The sequence below is a fragment of the Triturus cristatus genome, chromosome 10, assembly GCF_964204655.1.
Source record: "Triturus cristatus chromosome 10, aTriCri1.1, whole genome shotgun sequence".
Classification (NCBI taxonomy): domain Eukaryota; kingdom Metazoa; phylum Chordata; class Amphibia; order Caudata; family Salamandridae; genus Triturus; species Triturus cristatus.
Window position 1 is genome coordinate 583,459,098 of NC_140593.1, and position 25,473 is coordinate 583,484,570.

Here is a 25,473-nt window from a genome sequence, read left to right on the forward strand (position 1 = left end):
TACACGCTGTTTGTCTATAATAGTTGTTCCCTCCTGTATGTTGGTTGTATTTGGGTCATCAGGGGAGGTAAAATGTCTGTTTTTCCTGAACACTACCAGGGGGAAGGAAATGTCTGGTAGATTATGTCAATACAGTTTAGTGCAGCCCAGTAATTAAGATATTTTATATATGTTATTCTATTCATACATTCTGGAACTGGCTTTTATGAATGACTTAACAATGGATGATAATTCTGATCTTTTTACGCTATGCCGTATTATGTATTTTTCATCACTTGATATTTGGCATTTTTTATTTTTATATTTTAATCTTTTCTGTAATGTTTTTTATTCCTGCTCTAATAAAAAAATATTTTTTAACAATAGCTAAGGTGTGCCTTGTATATCCTGATGGCCCATCACCAGGCTGATGAGCCTTCCTGAGCTAGAGCGGTGGGAGGAGTTGTGACTGACACCTGAATAGGGCTATGGCTGGCCTCTCACAATGCTGCCTCCACCCACTGGAGTGTGTCTGGGACCTAAACAGGGCAAGGCAAGAGCTTGTGTACTACAAAGACTATCCTCTGCAGTATGCCTATATCAAAGACCAAAAAACTATTGGACCTAAAACCCCAGAATTTAGAACACTTCTGGATTGAAATGAGAACCTGCCAAGGAGAAGGGCTGAATAGCTGTAAGGAGGAGTACTGCCCCTTAGTTGTGTGTTGCTCTGCTGGGTTGGCCTGTAGTTACTGCTTCTGCTTTGGAGAGGAAAAGGACTGGACTTTGCTGTGTATCCTGCTTGTGAAGTTTCTCTAAGGGCTTGTGTATGCTTGCCTCTTGCTAATAAGTCTCAGGGCCATCAAAGACTTTACTTGCAGCATCCCAAAACTGGTGCCTTTGGAGGTTGTTCCTGCTACAAAAAGCTGCAAAAGACTTAAAAATTGGCACATCGCCCTTACAGCACCTCTTTTTTCGATGCACCACTGCCGTGAGGGAAAGGTTTCCGCGCACCGCCGCTGTGCCATTGAAGTAATCAACGCAGTGCCTGCCTGCGGTCAAAGAGACCGCCACAGCCCGAGTTCATGGCACTGTGTTTCTGAAGTCTGACACCACCACACAGACTCTGGCACAGGCCCTAATGTGCGGCTGAAAGAATCAGCGCAACGTTGGACTGAGGCTGAAGAAATATTTGTATATTGTATGTGTATTTGTAAAGCGCGACATTCATCCCAAGGGACATCATGGCAATAGGATAAGCAGAAACCTGTTATGGGGGATTGTGACATATGACATAAGGCATCTGGTCTAGAGCAATAGTTCATGGACTTTAGTACTTGAGTCCTGAAAACCCCCCACATCTTCAACTTCTTTCTGAATCTCACATGATCCTCAGTAATACGAAGCTGTAGCAGGAGTTTGTTCCAGTGGTTAGCTGCCAGATAAGAAAAGGAGCGACCTCCAGCTCTAGCATCACCTCTTTTCCACTGCTGCCTTAACCTCCAGCATGTCCGAATTTCCATGCATCGCACATCTGCGGTAATTTTCTACCGCATCATGTGCAGACCTGAACCGTCCTGGATTTTGATGCAATGCTTCCCCTTACAGTCCGGATTTAACACAACTCTTCTCCTGCATGCGGCCAATCTGAAGCATCGTTTCCCCAGGGACTCGGGAATCGAGGCATCGCTGTGTTTTCCAATGCTTTCCTCCTCTGCAGCATTTCTTTGTGGATTTTGATGCATCAAAGGTACTTTGTGTAAAATCACCGCATTCATAGAGTTCTATGGACAGAATTGCTTGAAACCTTTAAAAAGTCATATTTTGAGGTCTGTATGTTGGACTTCTGTCATTTTGTTTTTGTTTGTTTAAGATAAAGGGTGTATATCACAGCCAACTAGAGACCCCCATTACTAACACTGTAACAATGTTTTTGTAAAGTGTGTAATTTGTTTTGGTTGACAATTGAATAAATTCATCTAGTCTTACTCAGTCATTCAACTCTAAGGGTCTGATTTAGAGTTCAGCTGATCGGTTACTCTGTCACAAGCATAACGGATATCCCAAACACAATATTACATGAGCATTATATCCAATGGCACTTGTAATTCAGAGGATGGGATATCCACATATTTGTGATGGAATAACCTGTCCGCATAACTCTAAATCAGGCCCTTAGGCTTGTAGGATTTGAGTGTGCCATTGTTTTGTGGAAGAGAAAGCTAATGTCTTGGACGAGAATGCTGGAAATAAGGTAATCATTCTTTGTTGAGGCATTATATGTCAGTTACGGTATTTTGATTGAGAGGGTTTCAGAAGTGTGTTGTCTGAAACTTTGTGTGTGTGTGCGCGTGTGTGTCTATGTGTGTGTGTGTATGTGTGTGTGTGTGTTGTTGTGAGCATCCTCTTCCCTTTCAGACCTGGTAGGTTTCCTTAGCACCCCCAGGATCATGTGCATAGTCCTGGCCTCTGTGGAGAAAAGGAAAGCAGGAAGGTGAGTCTCACCACCTTGTTTGGACTATGGTAAGGGCTTTGGAAACCCAACAGATCTTCCAGAGAAGCTCTTGCAAGGTGTAAATGAGAAACTTTATCCCAGATATTCCAAATCAGTGCACCGTAAAATCTTGATTTTCCAAATTAATGGACAGTCCAGTAATAAAACATATTATTAGAATTAATAGAATAAAATCTCAAACATTGTATATAACATATTAGCTAGTCGAAAACTCCCTGCCTGCCTTGAGGCATTATGTTATTGTCCTCTCTTATTGCTGAGTAGCACAAATCCTCGCTAATACTAGGGGTGGGCGGAATTTGCGTAATAGCGTTACGCAAATCTCCGCGAAACGGTAAAAAATCTCCGCGAACATGCAGAAATTCCGCGAACACGCGGAATTGCTTGTTCGCGATGCTTTTTTCCTGTTCACAATTGCTGTTTGCGTGCTCGCGGAGAAATATCTCGCGAACACGCATTTTGAGAACGCGAACAAGCAAAAATTTCGCGAAATCGCGGAAAGCAGACTTTTGAGCAATTTCGCGTTCTCCGCGGAACGCGAAATTACGCAAATTCCACAAATTCCGCGAGCGGAACGGAATTTACCGCCCAGGCCTAGCTAATACCAGCTGTAGATCTGATGTTCTTACTTAATTTAGGCAATGGCTAGAAATAATACATAGAATTAGACCCTACTTTTGTTGTTTTAATCCAGGGATGCCGTATAAAGCTTGATCTTCCAGAGGCATGGATCATTCAACTGACCATCTTTGAAGCAGACTTTTTTATGATTCAACTCTATGGCCCTCATTATAAGTGAATGGGTGTTGTCCAACCCCAGCATAAACACCTGTTTGAGCATGGATGGGAATTTCAAGTTGTACACAGTTTCCTGTATCCAGTGATTATCAGGTGTGATAAAGTGCCCACCCTTTTAAACTTTAACAGGGGAAAAGAGTAGGGTATTTACCATCACATGCGAATATTGGGGTGGTGTTAGAAATGGGGGTCACTAGCTGGCAATCCTTGGCATCTTGTCCAAGTAGGGACCCTTCCTTCAAGTCAGGATAAGAGAGTTACACTCCTAAAATAACCCCTGCTCACCCTCTTGGTAGGTTGGGATGAGCAGTCTGGCTTATTTGAGAGGCAGTGTGTAAAGCATTTGCACATAACCAACAGTAATACAGTACAAGCACTACATAAGGACACCACACCAGTTTAGAAAAAAATCCAATATTTTTTATATGCTTAAAACTAGACCAAAAACTATAAAAATCCACAATACAGTACTCAGAAATCTTCAGTTATCAAAATAACCTTGAAATAGAGTTCCTTGAAGTCGATAGGTCCTTCTGGGGCTATCACAGCATCGTAAACAAACAAATCCAAACAGTTCTGGCTGACCGTTGCGTCGCAGGCCAACTATGGTGTCAGGAAGACCCGCAAAACAGAACCTTAAGAAATGCAGGGCATCGGCGGCCTCTCGCTGAGCTCCGAAAGCACGGTGTCCTCAGACGTCGGTTCCGGAGGTTGGTGCAGGAGTCATTGGGCCTTTGAAGTCACACGTGTTCTCGATCGAACTCCTCGCGGTTGAAGTCAGGAGCTCTGGCGTCGGCAGGTGTCAGGTGCTGTGGTGAGAAGTGCAGCGGTGCGGCGTGTGATGCCCTCAGGTCGCAGTGCGAGCAGTCGCTTGGTGACGGCGTCAGATGGTGTCATTAGTGAGTCCAGGGTCACGGTACGCAGTGATGCGTGCTCGTCGTGGTGCTGGCAGATCACGGTGCAGGCAATGTCGCCGTCGTTGCTGAAGCGATGTCGTCAGCTAACGAACTGGAGTCGATGGCGCTGGCGTCGATAGGCCAAGGCAGCGCGGTGTGGGATGGGGGCAGTGAGTCATGTAACTTTACGAGCGTTGCCCTCGAACCACGGTGCAAGCAGTGGCATCGATGTCGGCATGAAGCGGCGTCGTCGGTGATACCAAGGTGGCGTCGCGAGGCGGTGCGAAGTGCGGTGCCCACTGGTGGCGGTGCGAGCAGCGGCTCGGTGGCAGCATCATCAGTGAGACCAGGGTCAATGTGCGCCAGTGCCCTCTGTGGTGCCTTCAGGACACGGAGTTGGCAAAGGTGTCATAGACGGCGTCAGGTTGCTTTTTCTTCTCTTGCAGCACAACACACACAGTCCCCAGTGCTGAAGGCAGAAAAACTTGAAGTCTTTGCTGTTCCTGAGACTTCTTGAACAGGGAGCAAGCTCTACCTTAAGCCCTTGAAGATACACACAGGAAGAAGTTGTAGAAAGTTAAGTCCAGTCCTTTCACTGCCCAAGACAGAAGCAGCCACTGCAGGCCAACACAGCAAAGCACTCAGCAAAGTGGTAGTTCCTCCTCACAGCTTCTCCAGCTCTTCTTCGTGGCAGTCTACTTGGTCCAAGAGAGTTCTTAAGTTCAGGGGTTTGGGCCCTATACATTTTATAGCCCAAATTCCTTTGTCCTCTCAGGCAGAGAGAGTCTGTGCCTAGCCAGAACCAGTTCTGCCCTCTCTGGTGTAGCTTCCTGGCAGGAGGTGGAGACGGCATTGTCAGAGGCAGACCAGGTCCATTCAGGTGAAAGGAAATCTCATCCCCCTACTCTAAATGCAGCCCAGGTCTATCCAGGCCTTTCCTGACCCACCGAGACTCTCTGGAGCCACTGCTCCTTCCCAGCCCCTGACATCCCAAAACCAGACAGTAAATCCACAAACCCAGCAGAGGCCTAACGGATGGCTGAGCAAGAAAATATCTGCTTTCTAATAGTGGTATTTTCAAACACAGAATGTAAATATCACCTTCATTACAAGATACATCTTTAGATTCTGAGTTCAGGCATTCTAAACTTTATTTCTCTACCTTGTTCCCAGGGTCAGTTATGTTTATAAGATGTTTGAGCGCCTGGATACCCGTAGGGTCACAGCTGCGCTATATACATTCTAATACAATACAATAAGATGTTATAAACAAACTCCCCATTCTGTTCTATGGTAGCCTTGCAATAGTAAAAAACAAATTTGGCAGTTATTCACTATCAGGACATGCCACACATACCTGGGCATGTCCCACCTTTCACATACACGGCACCTTGCCCACAGGGGTACCTTGGGTTACCTTAGGGGTGACTGACATGTAAGAAAAAGGAAGGTTAGGGCCTGGCAAGTGGTACACTTGCCAAGTCGAAATGGCAGTCCCAGACTGCACACAGGCTCTGCAATGGCAGGCCAGAGTTACATTTACAGGCTGTTTGTGTGGGTGGCACAATTCAGTACTGGAGCCCACTAACAGCATTTGATTTACAGGCCCTGGCACACTCAGTGCACTTTACTAGGGACTGACAAGTAAATCAAATACGCCAATCATGGAAACACCAATCCATAACACAATTTACAACAGGAGCACTTGCACTTTAACACTGATCAACAGTGAGAAAGTGCACAGAGACACTGAGCCAGCAAAAACCGAATCAAAACTGGGAAGTCAGAAAGCAAAAACTCAGGGAAAACACGCCAAAAGATGCCAAGTCTAAAATGAGGCAAGCACCAAACTCCACATTATTCCTCAAAAAAGTAGAATGCATGGAAATTGCATCACCTCATGAATTCCAAAATCAGAGGATTCAGTTTATATTGGGTTTGACAATTGCACGTGTTCTCATAATCAAGACCCAAGTCAATTCTAAGTACCTTCCAAAAACACCCTCACTGTTTAAAACATCTAACTTTTCAGAGAAACAGAATGCATGCTGAAGAACTGCAGGATCCTCAACTATTGCAAGTACTGGAGGTATGAATGGCGCTAGTTTACATACAATGGCCCTCATTGCGACTGACCGTTTTTATTGAGATTTGTGTGGTCACAATTAGGAGTTTGGCTCTAATATGACATTCCCACAATTTTCCCCTAAATCCTGCTGATATTCCTTGGGGAAATATGCCCAAAAATGAATCGGAAAATGTAATTGTGGTTCATTGACTAGTACAATTCACATCTTAATCATCATTACTGGGAACAAACTCGTCATTGGAAGCATTTTTACTGGATCTGATAAATTACAACCTAGCAGGGTCGGATATTATTGAGTCTGATAAATATCACCCCAAACACCAGGACACTCTAAATAATGGCCAGATATATATAAAATGGTCAACTTGTATTCTGAAAAGAGACGCCTTAATGTAATAGGTTGTTTTCTCAAAAACACTCACAATTCCCAAATATTGCTAAAATGCCACATTGTTTAATTATGTGCCTTTTGTGCCAAAAAATAGAGCAAGTGAACAAGAATAATGCAAAAAAACAGAACACCAAAAGCTGATGTTAATAGTGCTATTTTTGAAGGATGCAATAAGAATACTTGATGGATGGAATACTGATACAATGTCAAACATTCACCCCTAGTACAGAGATCTGGGCATAATTCATAGTTTTTTTTGCACACCATGCCATTCCAGTTATACCCAGCCATATGCAAATCAGGTCTTGACTGTGTTATCCATGGGAACAATCCAACCCGAACTGCCAGGCCAGGTCCTCCCTAGACCGGAAACAAGCATCCTGGGACCAGCTTCAGGGTATCACCCCTCATCAGTCAGGCTAGCTTGACACCAGTGGCATGGTAAACACGAGACCCACGTCTAGGTATACCCATCCCACTTAGGACGACTAATGAAAAAAGATTTGATGCATGGAATTATATCCTCTTTAAAACCAAATACCCACTTCAACAACCCTCTCCCTGCCAACTGCTTGGCAGCGACCTTCCTGCTCATCGTTCCTATTTGGACTACAATTATCAACACTTCCCTTCTACAAGGGTCCATACCTGACTCCCTGAAAACCGGGCAAGTCATTCCCATCCTAAAAAACCCACTCTGAATCCAGCAATAACAGACAGCTTCAGACCAATTTCTAATATTCCTCTTCTTGCAAAAGTGCTGGAGAAATGTGTGCAGCTACAACTAAGCCAACATATCTCTAATTTCAAATTGCTTGACGGTTTCCAATCTGGGTTCAGGCCTGGGCACAGCACTGAAACTATTATTCTTCACATCGTTGATGATGCTCTCCAAGCCCTTTACCAAGGCAAAACCTGTCTCTTGATCCTTCTGGATCTTTCTTCGGCATTCGACACAGTCAACCACGAGAAACTTCTCGAACACCTCGAACACAGGATGGGTCTAGAAGGTACCATCATCAAATGGTTTGGTTCCTTCCTCCAGAACCGCACCCAGAGATTCTTAGTCAACAGCAACCTATCTGCTCCTTCCCGGATATCAATCGGTGTCCCTCAAGGCTCTACTCTGTCCCCTACCGTCTTCAATCTCTACCTTGACCCATTAGCTGAAATTCTTCGCACGGCCAACATCTACCTCCACATGTACACTGATGATACTCAGATATACATCAAAATCTCTTCTCTTGAGGAGATTACCCATCTAAATGACGCCCAGAAACTGACTGTTCAATTGACTCGCCAATAACCAGCTCAAACTGAATGCCCAAAAACAGAGTTCCTCCTCATCTCCCCCCCTAATAGCTCCAACGACATCCTGGAATGGATTAACTCGATCTCAGCACTCAACTGCACACCGACCATAGCGGATTCTGCCAAATCTCTCGGTATAACCTTGGACAGCAACCTGAATATGGCCAGGTTCCAGCTGAGCTACTTGAGAAAACTAAAACCCTTCCTTCAAACTGCCTACCTAAAAAATCCAAGTCAGGCATTAGTTATCTCCAGAATTTCATATGGCTGCTCTACCCTATCTGTTCTGCCAAAGACTTCCACGGCCCCTCTAAAAGCTTGCCTCAACGCAGCTGCTAGACTCTTATCCGGCTCAAAAAAATTTACCACATTTCACCACATCTGAAGGCCTTGAACTGGCTTCCTCTTGAAGCCAGAATCCATCTCCAGCTGGGCTGCATCACACACAAAGCCCTGAACATGAACTCCCCGGCATACCTTGCCCAGAAAATTGTGGTATCTGGGAAAATCAGAAACTCCCGGTCCTCCAGAGACCTTGTGTTCCAGCCACCCAGCTTCCACAAGGAGAAAACATATAACCGTGCAGTCTCTGGGGCTGCACCAAGAATCTGGAACTCGCTACCATCCTCCATCAGAAGAATACCTTCTCGGTCAATCTTCAAAAAAGAAGCTAAAACCTTCCTAATGAGCAAATTCATCCAATAACTCTCTTTTGTCGCGCATACCACCTTTTATCATGGCTTTTGTTTCTGTGCATGATCTCCTGTACTGCTCGGCCCTCTCTGTGTACCAATTCTCACTCCTTCAAATGTTCTGCCAGTTCTCTCTGCCTTTTGTTATCATTTGTCTCCTCGTATACAGTTGCTAGTCTTCCATTTTTATCGCTGACATGTTACTCGCTGATTTTGGTACTGCACTGATTATTGTATATATCTCTGCTCTTGTCCTATTGTGTTCAATTCCCTAACCCCAATTCCTTGCATTTTGCCTATGCCTAACCTGTTTGTAACTTGTTTATCCCTGTAAAGCGCTCTGATACCCTAACCGGTCATAGTGGCACTCTATAAATCCTCAAATAAATAAATAAAATACATAACAATTCTGAAACAAAGTAAACATTCACCCCAGTGCAGAGATATGGGCCTAAATATATTGTTGTTTTGCACAACATGCCATTTCAGTTTAGACCCAGTCATGTACAAATCAGTCTTGACCTTGCTTCCCATGGGAACAGTCAAATGGGAACTGCCAGGCCAGGTCCTCCCTGGACAGGAAACAAGCACTGGTTTCAGGGTATTCCTCCTCATCAGCCAGACTAGCTTGAGTCCAGTGGCATTGTGAGCACGAGACCCACGTCTGGGCATATTCATCCCACTAAGGACAGCAAAAGCAAAAAAAAGAATTGATGGAGGGAATGCTGAAACAATGTCAAACATTTTCCCCCAGTACAGAGATCTGGGCCTAAATTCATAATTTCTATTCATACCATGCTATTCCAGTTTAGACCTAGCCATATGCAAATCTGTCTTAACCCTGCACCCGATGGGAACAGTCTAGGGGTGGGCGGAATTTGCGAAATTAACTTTCGCAAATTATCACGAAAATGTTTAAAATTATCGCAAACAAGCGGAAATATTGCGAAGATGCGGAAGTTTTTTTCCGGCATGTTAGCGAGATTTTCTGCATGGTTGCGGGTCGCCAACTTACCCAAGTGGTTGCTTGCGGGCGCGGCCATCTTGTTTTGAGTTGTCTCGCGGTGCATGATCGCGAGAAGAAAGACGTGATCGCACGACGCATGACGTCACTGCGGGCGCGAACTGTCGCGAGACAGCGCAAATGGCTAAAAACAATACAACATCTCATGGAGAACGTGACCGGATCAAGAAAACTTGTCGGCGAACGCAGGGATTCAGGTAAGGCGATCGCGAGCGCGTGAGAATGTATTATTTTACAGCGCGAGCAAGAAACAAATTATCGCCAAGCTGCGGAAACCGGAAATTTTGACATTTTCGCGCTCTCCGCGGAACGCGAAAATGTCAAATTATCGCAATTTCTGCGAACGGAACGAAATTTTCGCCCAGGCCTAGAACAGTCCAATACGAAATGCCAGGCCAGGTCCTCCCTGGAACAGAAACAAGAACCCCGGGACCGGTTTCCGGGTATCACCCCTCATCAGCCAGGCTAGCTTGACTCCAGCGGCATGGTGAGCACGGGACCCGCTTCTGTGCATACCCATCCCATTTAGGGCAACAAATGAAAAACAAAGAATTTATGGATGGAATGCTGAAACAATGTCAAACACTCACCCCAATACAGTCTTGGCCTGGCAGTTCGGGCTGGACTGCTCCCATGAGTAGCCTCATGCCTGTTCTTTATTTTGCGTAGCTACATGTAATTTAACGCATTTTATAAAAATGGTGTCATTATACAAAAGCAAATTATGCAAATTTTGCACAACCCTAGTTAAAATGTTTCCTCAACCAAATCATAATTACATCATGTGAAATTCTGATGAGAGTACAATTCAGATGGGGCTGATTGATTCAAGCTCAGTCAACGCTTACCTTCTTAATACACTACTCACTATCTCCGCCACACACGAGTACAAACATACATACATTCACTATGGCTAAAGCTTACTGAAATACAAGCAACAAAAAAATAAGACACTGGTGAAAGCCAATAACAGAGCAACGTTAGCATCTTGAAGATAGTAAATAGGGTCTGAATAAGGACACAGCATAGTTGGGTTGAATATAGTGTTGTGGTACAATGTAAGCACATCTCCCCATTTCAATTTATAAAACGGAACCTCTGTCTATCAAAAATGTTGTGCCTCTTGTCTTTTCATTTCTGACAGTACCCACGTTGCACAAATCCCAGACTTATTAGAGTAGATCAGCTATTATATTTAGGGAAGAAAATAACAGGCTTTTATTTCTTTGGAACGCTACATTCCCGGCAGCCATCGTTGTGTATGCATGCATGCCGAAGAGTATGCTGTTTTTCATGAAGCCCTGATGTGGGGTGATGGTGTTCAATAACTTGAGTGTGTTTTTTGAAAACACGAAAACATTACAAAAAATAATGCATTTTCTAGTCCATTTAGCTTTAGATTTTTACAACGTAGCAGCTATGCCCTAATATTGTATTATCCCGTTCTCATTAGGAGAAGATTGTTAAAAGTCAGGGTGGAAAATATGCCAGGAAAAGCGAGTGGGGTGCTATACTTTTAAAATTAATTAAGTATTAAATTTGCTATGGCGTAATTCGCCATTCGTGGCATAGACACAACTGTCTAAACCCTCACCTTCTATAATGGATGATACATATTCGATAGAGACAAAGGGGCAGATTTACAAGCCCCTTGCACCACTTTTGCGTCACTTTTAACATGGGAAAATTGACGGAAAAGTGGCGCAAGGGGCTTGTAAATCTGCCCCAAAGTGTCTTTTAACGATGAATTAAAATCTCCTAAATTTTCTATGTAAATAAAAAAAAATTGCTGGGTGCAGGGAACCAATTTAAAAAGAAACAAAAAAACCCACAAACAAGACCTTCTACTGCTGCACGGCACCAGACAGGCTCTAAAAGCAGAACATTTTAGCACCTCCAAGACGTTTAACAAATAACTGCTAAGAAACTGTGACCCCCGCGGATTAGATTTGCAAACCGTAATGCAAGCTCGCAATCTGTTATTGCTTGCTTATCCCTTATGACAATCTTGAAAGCCCTTCATCCAAGATTGTTGTGAAATCCTGAAATATTTTTAAAATCATTAAAAAAATCACATGCTTTTTTACCCGGCAGAGTTACCTTTAAGGAAACAGTCGTTAAATATTCTAAATATACAAATATATACAGTATCTTAAATGAGTGACAAATGTATTTAACAGACTTCAAATGCATGTAATTACCCAAAGATATAATCTGCAGTCATGCACCTTTCAGTCTATTATGGATGAGATGTCATTAGTAATGTCATCAATGATGTCATTTAACATGTCACCTGGGATGTGTTATACGAGGTCATAAGCTTTAACTGGTGAATTTCAAAGGTTTTTGTTTTTTAAACATGAGTTTTTTTTGTTACTTTAACACCTAATTATAATGTCACTTTATTCTTTGCTTATTTTTAAGTGAATTTCTAGGGATTTGTAATATAAATGTACATCTTATTTTCATATATAACATTAACATCACTTTCACCTCTGGTTTTTAAGTGAATTTCTGAGGTTTATTTATTAGTAAGGTAAGATCTTAATCTAACCTAATCGAGCTATAATACCACTTGAACATTTGTTTGAGTGAATTTCTCAGGCTCTCTAACACGATTTCTTGCCACATCACAAGCAGCAATTGGGAGGAACATTTTAAGGGAATCTTCACAGCCGTCATCCAGGAGGCCCTTTTCAAGTTGACCAAATGTTAGTGGCATGTTTTTGATGGAGCGGGTAGTACACAATTTTGTATCCCCCCCATTCTGCATGTTTATACTAATTAAAATAATCTATTAATTATAATATTATTAATGTGTTGTGTGAAATGTAATCAACATTACTAATGTACGAAAACATACGTGGGATTTGCATTTTGCATGGCTAAAATAATTTGTAATTACCATATGTACGCATACTAATAATAGAAAAATAGAATATTGCATGATACATGTTGCTTTTATGACGTTATCGTATGTTGCACCAGATAACATCACTGGGTGAATATGAACGTTTTAAATGTCGACATATGCTAGATAATTACGAGCACATAGGGGAATTAGTGAGGGTTTTACATTTTTATTCGTAATTTCCATGTTTTAATTACTTTTTGTGTTTGTTTCGCTTAAGTTATCATAAAAATGTTTAAAATTATCACAAACAAGCGGAAATATCGCGAAGATGCGGAAGTTTTTTTCCGGCATGTTAGCGAGATTTTCTGCATGGTTGCGGGTCGCCAACTTACCCAAGTGGTTGCTTGCGGGCGCGGCCATCTTGTTTTGAGTTGTCTCGCGGTGCATGATCGCGAGAAGAAAGACGTGATCGCACGACGCATGACGTCACTGCGGGCGCGAACTGTCGCGAGACAGCGCAAATGGCTAAAAACAATACAACATCTAATGGAGAACGTGACCGGATCAAGAAAACTTGTCGGCGAACGCAGGGATTCAGGTAAGGCGATCGCGAGCGCGTGAGAATGTATTATTTTACAGCGCGAGCAAGAAACAAATTATCGCCAAGCTGCGGAAACCGGAAATTTTGACATTTTCGCGCTCTCCGCGGAACGCGAAAATGTCAAATTATCGCAATTTCTGCGAACGGAACGAAATTTTCGCCCAGGCCTAGAACAGTCCAATACGAAATGCCAGGCCAGGTCCTCCCTGGAACAGGAACAAGAACCCCGGGACCGGTTTCCGGGTATCACCCCTCATCAGCCAGGCTAGCTTGACTCCAGCGGCATGGTGAGCACGGGACCCGCTTCTGTGCATACCCATCCCATTTAGGGCAACAAATGAAAAACAAAGAATTTATGGATGGAATGCTGAAACAATGTCAAACATTCACCCCAATACAGTCTTGGCCTGGCAGTTCGGGCTGGACTGCTCCCATGAGTAGCAGGGTCAAGACTGATTTGCTATGGCTTGGTCCAAACCGGGGTGGCTTAGTGAGAAATAGAATGCTGGATTAAACCCAATTCTCTTGTCTGGGAGTGAGTGGTTAAAAAGTTTCAGCACTCCGTCCATCATCTTGTTGTGTTTGCTTTTTGTTGAAGAGTAAAATGCATCCACATTTAATGCTAAAATAGTATGCCACATGCCTGTTCTTTATTTTGCGTAGCTACATGTAATTTGACGTAATTTTATAAAAATTGCATGTCATTATACAAAAGCAAATTTTGCACAACCCTAGTTAAAATGTTTCCTCAACCAAATCATAATTACATCAAGTGAACTTCTGATGAGAGTACAATTCACATGGGGCTGATTGATTCAAGCTCAGTCAACGCTTACACACATACATACATTCACTATGACTAAAGCTTACTGACATACAAGCAACAAAAAAATAAGACACTGGTGAAAGCCAATAACAGAGCAACGTTAGCATCTTGAAGATAGTAAATAGGGTCTGAATAAGGACACAGCATAGTTGGGTTGAACATAGTGCTGTGGTGAAATGTAAGCACATCTCCCCATTTCAATTTATAAAACGGAGCCTCTGTCTATCAAAAATGTTGTGCCTCTTGTCTCTTCATTTCTGACAGTACCCACGTTGCACAAATCCCAGACTTATTAGAGTAGATCAGCTATTATATTTAGGAAAGAAAATAACAGGCTTTTATTTCTTTGGAACGCTACATTTCCGGCAGCCATCGTTGTGGATGAATGCATGCCGCTGTTTTCATGAAGCCCTGATGTGGGGTGATAGTGTTCAATAACTTGAGTGTGTTTTTTGAAAACACGAAAACATTACAAAATAATGCATTTTCTAGTCCATTTAGCTTTAGATTTTTACAACGTAGCAGCTATGTCAAAGATGCCCTAATATTGTATTATCCCGTTCTCGTTAGGAGAAGATTGTTAAAAGTCAGGGTGGAAAAGATGCCAGGAAAAGCGAGTGGGGCGCTATACTTTTAAAATTCATTAAGTATTAAATTTGCTATGGCGTAATTCACCATTCGTGGCATAGACACAACTGTCTAAACCCTCACCTTCTATAATGGATGAGCTATATTCGATAGAGACAAAGAGGCAGATTTACAAGCCCCTTGCGCCACTTTTGCGTCACTTTTAACATGGGAAAATTGACGGCAAAGTGGCGCAAGGGGCTTGTAAATCTGCCCCAAAGTGTCTTTTAACGATGAATTAAAATCTCCTAACTTTTCTATGTAATTAAAAAAAAATTGCTGGGTGCAGGGAACCAATTTAAAAAGAAACAAAAAAACCCACAAACAAGACCTTCTACTGCTGCATGGCACCAGACAGGCTCTAAAAGCAGAACATTTTAGCACCTCCAAGACGTTTAACAAATAACTGCTAAAGAAACTGTGACCCCCGCGGATTAGATTTGCAAACCGTAATGCAAGCTCGCAATCTGTTATTGCTTGTTTATCCCTTATGGTAATCTTGAAAACCCTTCATCCAAGATTGCTGTGAAATCCTGAAATATTTTTAAAATCATTAAAAAAATCACATGCTTTTTTACCCGGCAGAGGTACCTTTAAGAAAACAGTCGTTAAATATTCTAAATATACAAAAATATACAGTATCTTAAATGAGTGACAAATGTATTTAACAGACTTCAAATGCATGTAATTACCCAAAAATATAATCTGCAGTCATGCACCTTTCTGTCTATTATGGATGAGATGTCATTAGTAATGTCATCAATGATGTCATTTAACATGTCATCTGGGATGTGTTATGCGAGGTCATAAGCTTTAACTGGTGAATTTCAAAGGATTTTGTTTTTTAAACATGAGTTTTTTTTGTTATTTTAACACCCAACTATAATGTCACTTTATTCTTTGCTTATTTTTAAGTGAATTTCTAGGGATTTGTAATATAAATGTACATCTTATTTTCATATATAACATTAACATCACTTTCACCTCTGTTTTTTAAGTGAATTTCTGAGGTTTATTTATTAGTAAGGTGAGATCTTAATCTAACCTAATCGAGCTATAATACCACTTGAACATTTGTTTGAGTGAATTTCTCAGGCTCTCTAACACGATTTCTTGCCACATCACCAGCAGCAATTGGGAGGAACATTTTAAGGGAATCTTCACAGCCGTCATCCAGGAGGCCCTTTTCAAGTTGACCAAATGTTAGTGGCATGTTTTTGATGGAGCGGGTAGTACACAATTTTGTATACCCCCCCCAATCTGCATGTTTATACAAATTAAATTATTCTATTAATCATAATATTATTAATGTGTTTGTGTGAAATTTAATCAACATTACTAATGTACGACAACATACGTGGGATTTGCATTTTGCATGGCTAAAATAATTTGTAATTAACATATGTACGCATACTAATAATAGAAAAATAGAATATTGCATGATACATGTTGCTTTTATGACGTTATTGTATGTTGCACCAGATGACATCACTGGGTGAATATGAACGCTTTAAATGTCACCATATGCTAGATAATTACGAGCACATAGGGGAATTAGTGAGGGTTTAACATTTTTATTCATAATTTCCATGTTTTAATTACTTTTTGTGTTTGTTTCGCTTAAGTTATCCTTTGGGCCTAAAAAGATGGCCGACTGACACACTCGACGCGATGGCCACCATTCCACGAGGTTTCGGACCAAGTGCGCTTGCGCCAAACGCCCGTACCAGTAGCCTCAACATGACCACATAACACGATGTGCCTTAGCAAGGTCACGATGGGACGCTTGCCAAATGTTAGACAAAGGACTTATACAAGGAACCGGATGGAACATGCTTGACAATATGACATCATGAACCTTTGTGAAACTTCACCGGACGATCCTAACCAACCAATGGGATGAGCCCAAATTCTCAAAATTGTAACTTTTAAACCTTATTTCCATGATATAAATGATGTTAGAATAGAAAGGACAGTTCTAGTTCTGATTCTACTTTTTCTCGTACTCCCTTTTGCTGACGGAGACGACGGTGACGCTACGTGACGTCTGTGTTCCTGAATCTTTGACAGACTGAATTGCTGCCCAATTTCTTAGAGGATGACTGATAGCCAGAATAGGTAAATATGCTGTTCTATGATTTGCGTAATGATTAATAAATTTACTAGATGGAATTAAAATTATTGCATTATTTAGATAAACAAAAATATTGATTAACAAGAAAATGTCTTTGGTCGTTTATTGAAAGGGAGTAGATCAGGAATTTTGAGTATGCTTTAGCTGAACTAAATCACTAAACTCAAATCAACTAATTTGATCCGTCGATCACATGGGAGGAGTATCTTAATGTTTAGATTTATGATGTGCAGTAATAAAGGTATTAGTGTATAGAAGTGTAAATAAGTTTTTCTCTCAATAGGTTATAAGGTATTCCTTTCATGTCAGCGCTTGGAAACAGTTATTCCTCCCGTAAGTACAGGCCACTGAGAAGCGAAGTGTGAATGTTGGTGTTATGGGCCCCACCAATGATTGTACGAGTGAATGTGTTAATGTGATATTTGGTCTGTGACGAAGGGAGGATATATTAGGTACGGGGTTTTGTCTTGATTCCCGTTACCCAGGTTTCCGCGCTGCATCATTTCCACACAACTCTGCCGGAGGTCGAGGCTGCGATCCATCAGAGCTCGGGTGACAAAGCACCGAGTTCTGACGGTGTCCCCAACGATTTAATTAAACATAATGTATCCTTTTGGGTCCCACTCCTCATGGTCATCTTTAATGGTCTTGCACATACTACCCTACCCACTATATGAATCTCCTCTGTCATTGTCCCCATGTTCAAAATGGGGGACCGCTCATTTCCTGCATGCTACAGGCCAATTTCCCTTCTGAACAGCACAGCTAAAATACTGGGATGGGTTATATATAACAATATATAACATGTTGTGCCCCCCTGTCTGTATGCACCACCAGTTTCTGCACAACATGGAATTCACATTTTCTGCACAACATAGACTTAACAGACCATGTCGTGCAGGAATGTGCTTTGGCCCTCCCATTGCGGTGCCTTTCTAACAGGCACCGCAGTGGGACCGCCAAAGCACTGCCTGCCAGACCACAAATTAACTTGTAATTTGGCGGACGGTGTGCAGATGAGTTTGGCAGTGTGGGAGAGGTGGCTTTGGTGTAGCAGTCTGCTCCCCCATGCTAAACCCATCATCAGGCCCTAAGGCTATGCACAGCAGGGGGTTGTCCATTTGGCAACTGTAGGGGGCCAACTCCCTGCAGATTTTCAACCCACATTTAATATTTTTTTTTTTTTTGAGTTTGCCTACACCACAGTACTCCAGTGGTATTAATGCTCAGAGTTTACCCATCACTTTGTGGCACCATGAAATCCTGAAAGACTCACCATGCTGGCCCTACACCCATCACCTGTGAATGGCCAAACATCCTGTGCACACTGCCCAATGCTGTACACAGTGGTGAGTTTGGTAGGGGTCTAGGCTTATGTTAGAGGGCATTGGTAGCAGAGTCTGTCTTACAGCCAGGCTCTATATCCATCCCCCCCATAAGTGGCCAAGTATCCCACTATGCACGACATTCACGATCTTCAGCGATGTGCAGCTGGCGGTTGGCCTCTAGTCAAGACCTGTGACCCCCTAGGCTAGCCAACTCCCTGTTGAACACAACATTTGTCCATGAGCACCAGGAAGGTTGGCTGCAGGGCCTGGCCTCCAGCCAGGCCCTGTGATCAACCCAGCAAAGGCAGCCAACCCACTGCAGCCACAAATATTGGCTGTGTGGAGCATGTGGGGGTACACCCAAGGTGGCTCCCCTACAGGTATTTATTGGTGCCCACACTGCATGCCATTATGGTTTAATGCCTGGGTGTGTAGAAGAATTGTTAAGTCAGTTTCTCTTCCTCAGACCTCCAGTGTTGACAATTTTGAAGCCCCATTAGAAGTGACGATTGCAAACTTGTTTTCATCATTGGCCAGGCCGGAGATATAAGTCAGTTTTCTCTTTCCCCTCCGAAAAGAGAGTTTTCTCAGTATTTCTCTTGCTTGAATCTTTACTTTGAACTGATGTGGACACATTTTTCCCTTGTGCACATTTGAAGAACATTGATCTGTATGGTGTTGGCCACACTAGATTTAGTCAATGGATCTTCATTACCCTTTTCTTTAAGTCACGTTGTTTATTTCGGTGTTCTCCCTTTGTGTGTAGTTCTTTAATCAATTAGAACATTATTGTATATAGGTATAAGCAACAGCTGTGTATTGTTGTTGATATTACTATTATTTTGTAGGTACTTTCCTTGTACCCATGTCCTGACAAGGCCCGAATGACTGGGCCAAAACACTTTGACTTCACCTAGTAGAGGAGTCCGACGGAAAAATAGCACCATTGAAGAAATTGGATACACACACTTTGGACTCATTTAGAGGGTTGACCTATCCCCTCATTTGTGTATTGGACTACCTCATGGTTGCATTGCTTATAATTACGTAGCAACCATTCAGTCCAAAGAATGGGTAGGAAGGAATCAGAAGTTAATTGTACAGATTTGTCAGTCACCTAATGGTTGTGTAAATGGAAATGGTCTAAATCCCCCTTTGTGCTTGATGTGTTTTATAAGTTGTTAAAAAGGAGAATAATTAAAGAATTCATAAGTTGCTTCAATTAGATTTGGAGGTGTATGTGACTAGAAACATTCATGCAAATAAATACCAAGAGATTTAATTCATGTGTTCCCTACTGAAAGATCATGTGGTATCTATTCCTCCACATCATCCCCCTTGTTCGTAGTCAGCGGATCAGGCACAGCAGGGGTTTTGCTTTGGGGCCTACATCCAATCCCATGCTCATCCCCAACTCACATTTCATTTTATTTTTTTTAAATGACGGCGGCAAACAGTTCTCCCACCGAACTGTCACTCTAGCTTCACCCAATGGTACTGCGTTACCATGCAACTTTGCACTGTACCATGGTATCATATGGGTGAATCTTGAGCATCAGCTACTGCAAGAGTACCATGGTGCTGCGAAGTAAGGTCACTCTTGGTCCCCCTCTTAAATGCCAGTTGGTTAGGGTGTTACTTCCTTGAATTATTATATTAAGTGTTTACACGGGGACTGAGTCCCTAAGTCCTGTAATGGCATTCACAAAATATTTTTCTAGATTGCAGCCAGCCAGTCAAATTACTCAGTACCATGGGACTGGTACCAGTCCCGTGGCATGGAAATGGCTAATGGGAGACAAGGCTCATTCAGTCAATCAGAAGCCCCTAGTTTTTTTTAAAGTTTTGGTACTGCATTACTCAAGCAGGACCAACCTTCCAGTTGTGCTTATTTTTTAACCCCTCCATGACCATCCCAAGGACCAATTTAAACATAAAAGTTCATGATAAGTAATGAACAGATTTAGACCAAATAAAGAAAAGCATGCTTTCTGAGTAAAGTTTTGTCCTTATGACAAATTTTCTGTAATTCCATGGAGCTCTTTGTTCTGTACATGCAACAAAAGTTTCCTGTGTGAATTAACATTGGAAATCAGTATTTTGGGACCCCTTTTCTTCTCGGCACCCGTGTGATGGATCACGTGAAAACTTTCCAAGAAGGAGTGGATGAACAATATTTTGTAAAGTTTCATGCAGATTTGTCAAGTGGTGCCAAACGTATTAGCAAAAAAATGCTAGTGCTATGGACAATCTGACCGAACCATAGGAACACAGTGGTGACTGCTACTGAGTAATGTAATTTGTTATATTAATAGGGGCACAAGGTCTGTCCCATCTAATGATCGCCCTATTAGCCTTATTGACAGCTCACATAATTTTTTTTGCCAATTTTGCTAAGCAGATTGCAAGCATGGATTGAGTAAGCAGCTGTGTTGACACCACTCCCAGCACGCCTTAGCATCATCGATCAAGTGTCACAACTACAACTTATTTAGTGGCAATATGTCACTTTGGGGGTTGGTCGCCTTTACGTCATTTTTGTCTATCTATGATCAGCTTTTGATTTAGTTCCCAGGGAGGGTCTGTGTGAAGTTCTAACCACTATGGGGTCCCAAATGAGCTAATTGGCATGTTTGGGAGACTACGCATGGATAACTATGCCCAAGTCAGGTATGGCACTGCAGTCGAATTGACAGGTCCCATTCCAGTGACTAGGGGGTGAGACATGGGTGTGTACTAGCCCCCACTTTGGTTTGGTTATATATTAACAAGTTGGTTAATATGATAAAACACTGTAAGCATAACGCCCGTGTCTAGCCAACAGGATAGTCCTAGCCCTCCTCTTCGCGGACGGCAGGTTACTGGTGTTGAGATTCCCAATGGGTATCCAAAATCTTCTGGATTAGTTCGGAGTCTTCTACAGGCAGAGAGGCCTGGAGATCGATACAAGCAAAACAAATACATGGTACTAAACCCCTGCAAGATGGCCAGATCACACCTGGTCTTCAATGGTACCCATTTAGAGAGGGTATGCACCTTTGAATACCTGGGGCTTACTCTCAACGAGTAATTTGGCTCGTCACCCCAGATTCACAAGTCCAAACTCAGACTAGAACATTTTAGTGGTGGCCTCCTGCGAGCCCGGAAGGGATCCAGCTTTTTCCCAATAACACCAGAATTGCAAATTTAAAACGTGCATGCCCTTGGGGTGGGGGGTCTCTATATGGTGGGGAGCTATGGGGTCATACTAATGTCAACAAACTGGAGCTGACAGAAAATCCCTTCCTCCGGCTCCTCGCCAATCTTTTCCCTAGCACCCCACTGGTGCCACTTTGCTTAGAACTTGGCATTTGCTCACTTACCAATAAAGTAAAACTCAGATCTTTATTGTACTGGAGGAGGGTCTGGTCCTCAGTAGACCTATTACCGTATCGGCTGGGTTTGGAAGAGATCACAAAACTCTCTGGGGCCCCCAGAATTCTTTGGTTGGGGCATATTAAGATTTCACTTGAGGAGATCAAGTGTGGCAGCATGTGAGCTCACCCGTAAATGTCCAGTAGCATTTCTAAGTCTATGCACAAGGAAAGGTATTGGAGACATGCAGATGGTAGATTGCACTAGAATGAAAAAGCAGGTTTGGAATTTAGAGACACATTTTCTGAAAAGGTATATGGACATAATTGAGCCACCGGGTAATTAGACACCTTGAGGCTGATTACAATATCGGTCGGAGCTTTCTGACCATGGTTGCAGGCTTTCAGACTGACACGGTCAGTTTGCGGTACTCCCATCTGTTAGAAATGGGGGTCTCTAGTTGGCAGAGGTTGGTACCTTGTCCAAATAGGGACCCTTGCTTCTTGTCAGGGTAAGGGGGATAAACTACTAAAATAACCCCTGCTCACCCCCTTGGTAGCTTGGCATGAGCAGACAGGCTTATCTCAGAGGCAGTGTGTTAAGCATTTGTGAACAAATACAGTAATACGGTGAAAACACTACAAATGGACACCACATCAGTTTAAAAAAATAGTAAATCTTTATCTAAACCAACAAGACCAAATACGATAAAAATCCAACATACAACACTCTTGAATATGAATAAAACACTGTTCTTCTGACTTTGTAGCTCCCCTTGGGGCTACCGCGATACTGAGTACAACAGAGTCTAACAATTCCAGCCGACCGCGTCTATACAGGCCAGCTAAGCATCAACAGACTCGGACACAGTACCTTTCTTGTTGAGACCAACACGTCGGTGCAAGTCAGTCGGGGCAAACGTTGCGGTCACGTTGTGAAACCGAGCGTTGCGGTGTCCTCACAATTTGGTGCAGGCAGCGGCTCGTTAACGGAGTCGGTGAGACCAGGGCTTGCATTGAAGGGTGAGACGGTACTTTCTGCGGTGCTGGCAGGTCACGGTACGGCGACGGACCCAGTCCACGTTCGGGTCGGGCAGCGATGGAGTCGGTGATGTCCTTGCAGCATGTAGCGAACCGTTGCGGAGTGCGGTGCCCTCAGGACGCGGTGCAAGCAACGTTTAGTTGATGGAGTCGGCGAGACCAGGGTTGCATTGCATTACGATGCAAGGGGTGGCTCTCGGCGGTGCATTCTGGACACGGAATCCTGCGACAAACTCGATGGCAGAGTCATTACCCTTTTCTTCTGCGGAGACGATCAGAGATGGTGCCCACAGACACAGTGAGGTCTTTGCTGTTCATGAGACCTCAAGAACAGGGGGTAAGCTCAGTTTCAATCCCTTGGAGATCTTTCCTTCAAGCAGGCGGGCAAACCAAGCATCAAAGTCCTTTTCTCCTTTCCTTGGCAGCAAGTAGCCACTGCAGGCCAACCCCAGACAGCAAACACCACAGGGGCAGTATTCCTCCTCAGCTTCTCCGGCTGTTTTCCTTGGCAAAGGTCCCTCTTGATTTCCCAGAAGTGATTTAACAGTCTGGGGTCTGGGCCCCTCTTTTTATCCACAAAAATCCTTTGTTCTCTGAAGGCAGAGAGTGTCTGTACCCAGCCAGAAATAGTTATGTCCTCACTGGTGCAGCTTCCTGGCAGGGGGTAGAGACAGCATTGTTGAAGGCAGACCAGTCCCATTCAGGTGAAAGGAAATCTCTTCCCCCTACTCTAAATGCAGCCCAGGTCTATTCAGCCCAGCCCCGACTCATCAGACGTCTGGAGCTACTTCCCCTGTATATAGCCCCTGTCATCCAAAAGCCAGACATGCAATACACAAACCTAGCAGAGGCACACTGGATGGTTAGGCAAGAAAATACCTACTTTCTAAAACTGGTATTTTCAAACACAGAATGTAAAAATCACCATCACTAAAAGATGCACTTTAACATTCTGAGTTCAGGCATACTAAACTTTGAATTCATACCTTGTTCCCAGGGCCAGTTATTTTTATAAGATGTTATAAACAAACTCCCAATTCTGTCCTATGGGAACAGATAGCCTTGCAATAGTGAAAAACGAAATTGACCGTATTTCACTATCAAGACATGCCACACACATCACGGCATATCCTACCTTTCACATACAATACACCCTGCCCACAGGGGTACCTTGGGCCTACATTAGGGGTGACTAATATGTAGAAAAGGGAAGGTTTAGGGACTGGCAATTGTGTGCACTTGCCAAGTCGACATGGCAGTCCCAGACTGCACACAGGCTCTGCAATGGCAGGTCAAAGTTACATTTTACAGGCTGCTTCTGTGGGTGGCACAATCAGTGCTGCAGCCCAAGAGCAGCATTTGATTTACAGGCCCTGGGCACACATAGTGCACTGTACTAGGGTCTGACTAGTAAATCAAATATGCCAATCATGGAATCACTAATCCATCACAACAATTTACAAAGGGAGCACTTGCACTTTGGCACTGAACCGCAGTGGCAAAGTGCACAAAGCATCTAGACCAGCAAAACAAAGTCCAACACACAGCAAAAAACACAGGAGGCAAAGGCAAAAATGCAGGGAGACGCATGTTAATGGTGCCAGGTCTAACACCACCAAATTATGATGTTGGAGCATGAACCCATCGGTCATTCCGAGGCAGTTCCGACTGGCTCTCAGAGTCTTCTGGCCAGTTGGAACCGCATTTCTGCCGTCGGGATTACGATGGTGGTTTTCCGCAGCCTTTCCGTGCTGGCCTTTCCGACATGGAAAGGCTGTCAGAAAGCATTTTTGGGGGCCCCTGGCAGGGCCCCCTTGCCTTCGCGGCCTATGGTTGGTGGCCAAGGGGGTACTTAGGGTGCTCTCCCGTAAATCCATGGGGTGGCTACCCCAGGGTGGAGGGTTTTACACACACACCCATTTCTTTATGGAAGCCTGTATTACCGACGCTTTATGGCCATAACACAAGCTCCCATAGAGAAATGTGAGTATCCGACTGAGCAGTGTCCGGTTGCATCATAATCAGGTCATCGGAATAGCTGACTGGAGGTTGGTCGGTCCTGAGACCGAGACGGTGTCGATAGGAGGCAACTCCGACTGACCGACATCGTAATAAGCCTCTTGATATTAGGTTCCAAATTGGGACTTTTCCACTTTGATAAATTACTGCGACTTGGCGGCAAACGCTCGCTGAATTTGACCCAAAGTTGCCTGTTTTGCTAGAGGTTAAGGAAACTGTAGATCATGTCCTGTATTTTTGCCCGCAGTATCATGCACACAGGAGAAAATGGATTCTGCCGTTATACCATAACTTGGGCACTAGGGATTACAAAATTGCAACCAGGGTGCTCAGGGCAGACACAGGTCAAGTAACTGTCTTTGCTGTCTCACAGTTTCTGTCACATTGGTTTTTCCTTTTATAGACTGTGCAACAGAAGATAACTTGTAGAGGAGTTGTTGGATGAAATTCACTTTTGCATTTTAAAATTGTTATGATGTTCCCCCCATATGCTGCTAGTCATAAATGTGGGCATTTCCCCTCTACATGCTGCTAGTTTTCACTGTGGTAGTACAAACATTTAAATTATTCTAAATTTCAGGTGTTATGTTTTTAAGATTTTTGTAAGTGTTTTTATTCCATGGTTTTTATAGTTTTATATATATTGTGTTTAATTTTATGGCAATTGCCGAACTAAAGTTTATTAAGATGATAAAAACATTGTCTATAGATCAGTAATTTGTACTGCAAGTATACATTTTCTATAATTTTTAACTGGTTACAATTATTTTGTCAAAATATAGATATAAAACGATTTAATTTCAAACCTTTTTGTTATAGTCATGCCCCAGTCGGCTTTCAGTCCGTGTGGATTCTCTCCTATATCTCATGCCGTTTACTGCTTCTTCACCCTATCAATACAATTCTTCCCAAGTGGGCTTAGGAATCCAACTTTGTTGTTACAAATATCTCACTCCTAATTCCATTGCTTTTACCAATTATCATACCACTGTAAA